Here is a 6,000-nt window from a genome sequence, read left to right on the forward strand (position 1 = left end):
AAAACTAACTAAACTAAATAAGTACAAAGTAGAGGGCGTATGCTGGTGATTGTGAAAACAAAGACTGATCTGCAATATGTCTTCTTGAAAATAAGTGATTAAAGATTACTCAAACACGCATGAATCATTCCAAATATAACTCTGAACGAGTAAATGGTGAGGGCAAACAACTATAACATGGTTAAAAGCTCTAAAAAGTCAAATCTGCAATTTGTTTGTCTGCTTTAAGACATGTACATTTCTTATTTACTGTCAAAAACAAATGTCACTGTCAATATCCATAATATGTAACAGTTTGTTTAGTTAATCTGTCACATTTTTTTCTCATATCACACAACCTTGAAACTTGGAACAATTTCTCAAAAAGGAAAAGTATTTATAGAAAAGCCAGTACATATGTAAATGTAATTAATACGTGTGCCCATACGAATTACAGACAAATCCACAGAATTGGCTCTCAGTGGGCGCCCTGCTCGCTGGTGCATTCCTGATTCTCTTCCAATGGTCTGTCATCAGGTCAGCTCTGAGCCTTATAAGGAGCACAGGGCACTCTCCACGTGTTTCCAAACGCTGCACGTCTTATATCAGGTTCAGTTTCATGGACAATTACAGGTTCTGTCTGCAGCCCCAGAGCAAGAGCAAAGAGAAAAGAGGAGATAGATTTACCCAGCGCTGCCCCCACCACCACCACCACTCCCACCCTCCACCAGCCTCCTCCACCCTCGCCTCAAACGCATCCATTTTCCATGCTTTCCATTTCACAGATACTACTATGTAATAAAGCGCAGATCAAAAGACTGGCAGTGTGGTGTGAGCACAATGCAGAAAGTGATTGGCCTAAGGGAGAGGTTTGACGCTTGTGGACACGTTGAAACCGCGAGAGGAGCATTTATCGGAAAGACTGTGGACATCTAAAGAAATCCTTGGTCGATTCAAATTGTGACAATTAAAAAGTGGGCGTGACAAAAGCTCTTAAGACAAAAGCTCAGCAGTGATCGCATGCTTTGGTTTTGGAAGTAATAATCAAATAATAAGCAATGTGCAATTTTATTCATTTCCCACAGACTTTTCGAAGTCTCAAAGAACTCAAGGGCTAAGCAGAGGCTAAGTGGTTAATTACTGTTCAGAACACGGTTGTTTTAAGTCCAAGAAGCACGTTTAAAATGCAAGATTCGGCTTTTTTAAACTAAATTATATCTCTTGTGCTAATTAATCATCACGTAGTTGATTATGCCAGAGCAAGCTTCCAAACTTTCAATATTATTGTTTTTTTGAATCTCTATGGGCGGTCACTGTTAAGCTTCATTACTCATCTCTAGAGTCTGACTCTGTATCTGACCCAAATTGCACTCACAAGACTACAACATGCAAGAAACCCCCCAAAAAGAAACAAGATATTTGTATAAAGACAGATTAAGATTAAGATTGTATGAGTTTAATTTTATTGCTTTGCCCAAGGTGTTCCACAGTATAGCTTTCGACAAATATATCCTGTATTTGTTCAGTTACATGCGTTTTTATATCTCAGAACTACTGCAAAAACATGAATTATTATTGTGAGCAGGTTCAATTCTCCCAGTTCTCCACAGATCTGACCTGTCTAACTTGTCTCCATGGAGATAGTTACATTAAATGCCAAACTGTAGATCATTTCAGTAAAAAAAACAACAACATGGTGTCGAAGCTGTGGACCCTTTCGTTTCCTTTTTTTCACCAACTAAGAATCCATCAACCAATAAATCAACCACATGTCAAAAACCCACAGCCCAAAAGAGAAGACAGATTTACCCAGCATAGCCCCCACCAATCTCCACTACCAGCCTCGCCTCAAATTCATCCATTTTCTATACTACTATGTAATAAAGCCCAGATCAAAAGGCTGGAAGCGTGGTGCGAGTACAATGCAGAAAGTGGTTGGCCTAAGGGAGAGGATTGCCGTTTGTGGACACCTTGAAACCATGAGAGAAGCATTCATCAGTGTAGCCTTCACAAAAGCTGCAGCATCTTATCATGATTTGATACTGGAGGCCTTACAGTACACCGTGGTAAGTCATATGGGACCAATTATTGTACACGGGCAACTATACACTGCCCGAACATACCAGGAGTCCAGCTACAGTACCACAGTGAATATCTTCAGTCAAAGAAACCATGCAATATCAAGGTTAGGGTTTACTTTATTGTGTCTATAGGGAAATTCAGACTCGGGATTTAACCTATCCTTCAATGTTGGTGGAAAGATATCAACCAGGAACCCACCTTAAGATCTTAAGTTGGTCAAGATTTAAAGGTTGACTACCTAACGTTTCATTTGGGGGTCTGCCACCTTCTTGTTTCCATGGATGGGTGACTGCTCTGCTTTCAGTGCTCCACAGTGACATTAAACAGATCTACCTTTCATGTATTCAGTCACATGTGGCTTTACTGCTCACAAATATATAGAGAAAAGACATTCTGGCTGTTCCGCGGTTGCCTCTCCACAAATCTGACCAGTAACTTGGCCTGGTTTTGTCTCCATGATGATAGAAAGGTTTATTGCCATACTGTGAAACACCTCAGACAACGCAATAACGTCTCCATGAAAAAAAAAAAAAAAAGTTGGCTGGAGGATTTTGTCTATTGTGCACATTTTAGGTCGATGCGAAAATCAAATTGCAAAGAGGAAACCCGCCCAGACACAGGGAGAACATGCAAACTTCACACAGAAAGCCCCCACCACACCCATTTCGGGAACTGAACCCACGACCTTTCTGCTTTTTCCTTCGAGTGCAGACTGGTTCGCTATTAGCCCATAATATTTAGGCTGTGTGATATAATTTTGCCTTAAATATTTGATCATTCTGTCAGAGTTGCTGTGAACCAGACTCTCATTTTTATCCCAGATGCCCTTCCTCCAAAAAGCATCAAACACTAACGCTGTAACTTGCCCAGTGGCACAACAGCAGTATATGCTTGGGCAAGGTCTGGCTATACTCTGCCTCCACAACTTCAAAGTAACTTCAGTACATAAAAATGCATAGGATTCGCATTACAAAAAGAGGACTTCAAATCACCAGAGTGCCCACCATACCACAATAAAATAGCCTACATTAGACAGCCCTATTTTTTAAAGTGGAGTAATGATACTTACCTAAAAAACCCTATAAGAGCAGTTATTTCTAGAGGCCACTATTTCATACTATTTGGTCCACTTCACCCTACAATATTTCAACGCAAGTGATCCACCATGATAGTGCAAGAGGCAAAAATAATGCGTGCGTATTACGTGCGTTTTACAAGCCGGTTGAATATGAAACCGCTTTATGCAGAAATACAAGTCTCCCATGTCCACTCAAACTGTCTGCCTACTACATCAGCAGCTAACTTAATCTGCACAACTGTACGCAATTGGACAACGCTTGTGCATATCAGATAACAGGATTAAAAGACGGTAAAACAGCACATTTACTGACTTTTGAGCAATGGCAAACTTATGCGTATGGAGAAATAAGGATACTAATGTACTTTACGAGAGGAATCTTCACTTGCAGTAGCGGGTTTGTCTTTGTTACTAACGTGACAGCTTAAAACTATCGTGCAACAAGCAAGATTTCTAGCTAGTTAGCACTTTCTGTCAACTTTTATCACGGAGTTGGCACAATAGTGGGAGCGGCTTACAGCGAGCGAACAGCGGAGTCCAAAAGTTTAGCAGCTCATTCGCATAGCTGCTACATCACAATCATTTCCATACTCAAAATCGGTGGAGCATCGTGGTTTCAAGACATTGCAACGAAGCGATAAAAGTTTTTACGTGTCGCTTTACGCACGGTTCGATGTCGCAGTGACGCGCGGTAAAGTTCGGGTCTTACCTGTTGATCTTTGCACGGGACGAAGTTGAGTCGAGTCGAGTCAGCGGAGACAGAGGAGAGGCAGTCGGTCGGTCCTTCACAGCGCGCAGAGAGATAAAAAACTAAAGTGGATACCCATGCAAGCCCCTCCCTCCAGACATAATGGTAGGCTACTTCTATCCAGGCGGACTCTGGGCGCAGCGGTCTGCACGAGCAAAAAGTTACACAAGTCACTGAGAACAACACACTGTAGTCTAAATAAATGAAGTTGTTGAAAGATGAGATTAAAGAGTTGTTTTTGTGTAATGTGTGTGATTACAAGTGTCATTAAGTGAAAAATACATCCTGACTTGGACATGTTAAAAAGTCTTGAACTTTATTTGTTGTTGCATATTTTTTTTGCAGCAACTTAGGCCTGTGAAATGTATGAAACAAAACTGATACAAATAAAGTAGTAGTTAAAGGGACAGTCTGGAATTTTGGACACAGGCCCCAATTTCCTATGTAAGTGCTGGAGACATGTGGAGACACTTTTTAAATATTCCATCCAGTCCTTGTATTTGCAGAGGTCGCTGGTGCTAGGCTAGTGCATGTCAATGGCCATAGTTAGCCTGCCACTAAACAGTCTTACCCACTCCACAAAGCACCTGAGGCAAAACAATTATAACGCCAGACTGATCTGCATCGATAGAATAATTTTAGAAGTAAAACCAACCTTGCATTTGAAGGATTTATGTCTGAGCAGCAGCAGCGAGTTGTACGTCTTGACAGAAAGTTTGGCAGCGGTGGACTGATATATGAGAAAATAGTCCCTCAACATGGGATGATTCATGAGATACAGGGTTAGTTTTATTTCAAACATTATTATATCAAAACAGACATTTACATCGATAGTCTGGTGTAATAATAGATTTGCTTCAGGTGCTTTGTCAGACATGTCAAACTCAGGCCCGGGGGCCAAATTTGGCCCACGATATAATTATATTTGGCCCGCAAGATCATATCAAATATGTATTAGAGCTGGCCCACCATCTACAGATAGGCTATAGAGACATTATTTATTTAAAATTTTGTTATTAGTTTATATTCTGCTTGTTCTGGATTCAGTGTTTAAGCAAAACTATTATTAAACATTAATTTTAATGAGAAAAAGTTTAACATTACATATCTCAAAAGAAGAGAAAGCATGCAGGTGTTGTTAAAATTTTTCAAAAAATATTTAGTTTGGCCCACGACTTAGTCACAGTTTTTAATTCTGGCTCTCTGTGGATTTGAGTTTGACACCCTGTGCTTTGTGGAGTGGGTGAGACTGTTTTTAGTAGCAGGATAACTATGGGCATTGACATGCACTAGCCTAGCACCAAGGACCTCTGCAAATACAAGGACTGGATGGATTTTTATTTTTTTTTAAATGTCTCCAATACTCTGGCTCACTAGGAAATGAGGTCCTATGTCCAAAATTCCCAACTGTCCCTTTAAATAAATGCATATAGTTAAATACCATATTGTGAAACAGCTCTAGACAAAGCAGTATTATTCCCATTGATATAAGCAGAAGGTGGACCTGAAGTTATATAATGCATCTTTAAAAACATGTTTTGTTCAGTTCAGAATAGTTTAAAAAGAAACTAATGATTTAACCTTGAGCTGTGTGTACCCTTTGTGTGGATGATACTGTGGGTAATACACAAAGACTCCCCTGTTCTAGTTTCCAGTATTTAACAGCAGCACGCAGACACTGGCCCACTTTGTTTAAGCCTTAAAACAATGATGCCGAGAACAAAGAACCAACCGAAAAGATCAGGCCACTAGAGCAGAATGAGCTCCATATGCTCCACTGCTCCTCCACTGGTGTTGTTTTAAGATAAACTTCAAATAGACTGTATGGATAGTAATGCGTTTGTATGTGTCAGTGTGTAACTCTGCGCATTCCTATATATAATGACAGACAATGTATATGAGAAGAAGTCACGCACTCGCCGCCACATCTGAAAATCTGCATCCTTATCCACACAGGAAAGATAAAAGTGTCAAATTTCATCAAATATAAGCTGGTTCACTGAGTTTTTATGTCTTTCGTTTGTATCTTGGCTTTTGTTGAAATAGCTATAGCATCAGATAGTGTGATTTGTGGTGTTTTTAATCATAATTTTGCTATCTGTGTATAGATTAG

At 40.0% G+C, this 6,000-nt stretch overlaps 1 protein-coding gene across 1 annotated transcript in view; it reads right to left on the reverse strand.

Annotated features, from left to right (window-relative positions):
- cald1a (caldesmon 1a) overlaps positions 1-3,935 on the reverse strand; it is a 190,943-nt gene extending 187,008 nt beyond the window's left edge. The window contains exon 1 of the mRNA XM_055153475.1: positions 3,849-3,935. The gene's annotated coding sequence lies outside the window, so the exon portion shown is untranslated. The remainder of the gene's footprint in view (positions 1-3,848) is intronic.
- Positions 3,936-6,000: the final 2,065 nt, after the last annotated feature.

Source organism: Boleophthalmus pectinirostris, unplaced genomic scaffold, assembly GCF_026225935.1.
Source record: "Boleophthalmus pectinirostris isolate CB_2022bp ecotype Guang Dong unplaced genomic scaffold, ASM2622593v1 HiC_scaffold_18, whole genome shotgun sequence".
In the NCBI taxonomy this organism is placed as follows: Eukaryota; Metazoa; Chordata; class Actinopteri; order Gobiiformes; family Gobiidae; genus Boleophthalmus; species Boleophthalmus pectinirostris.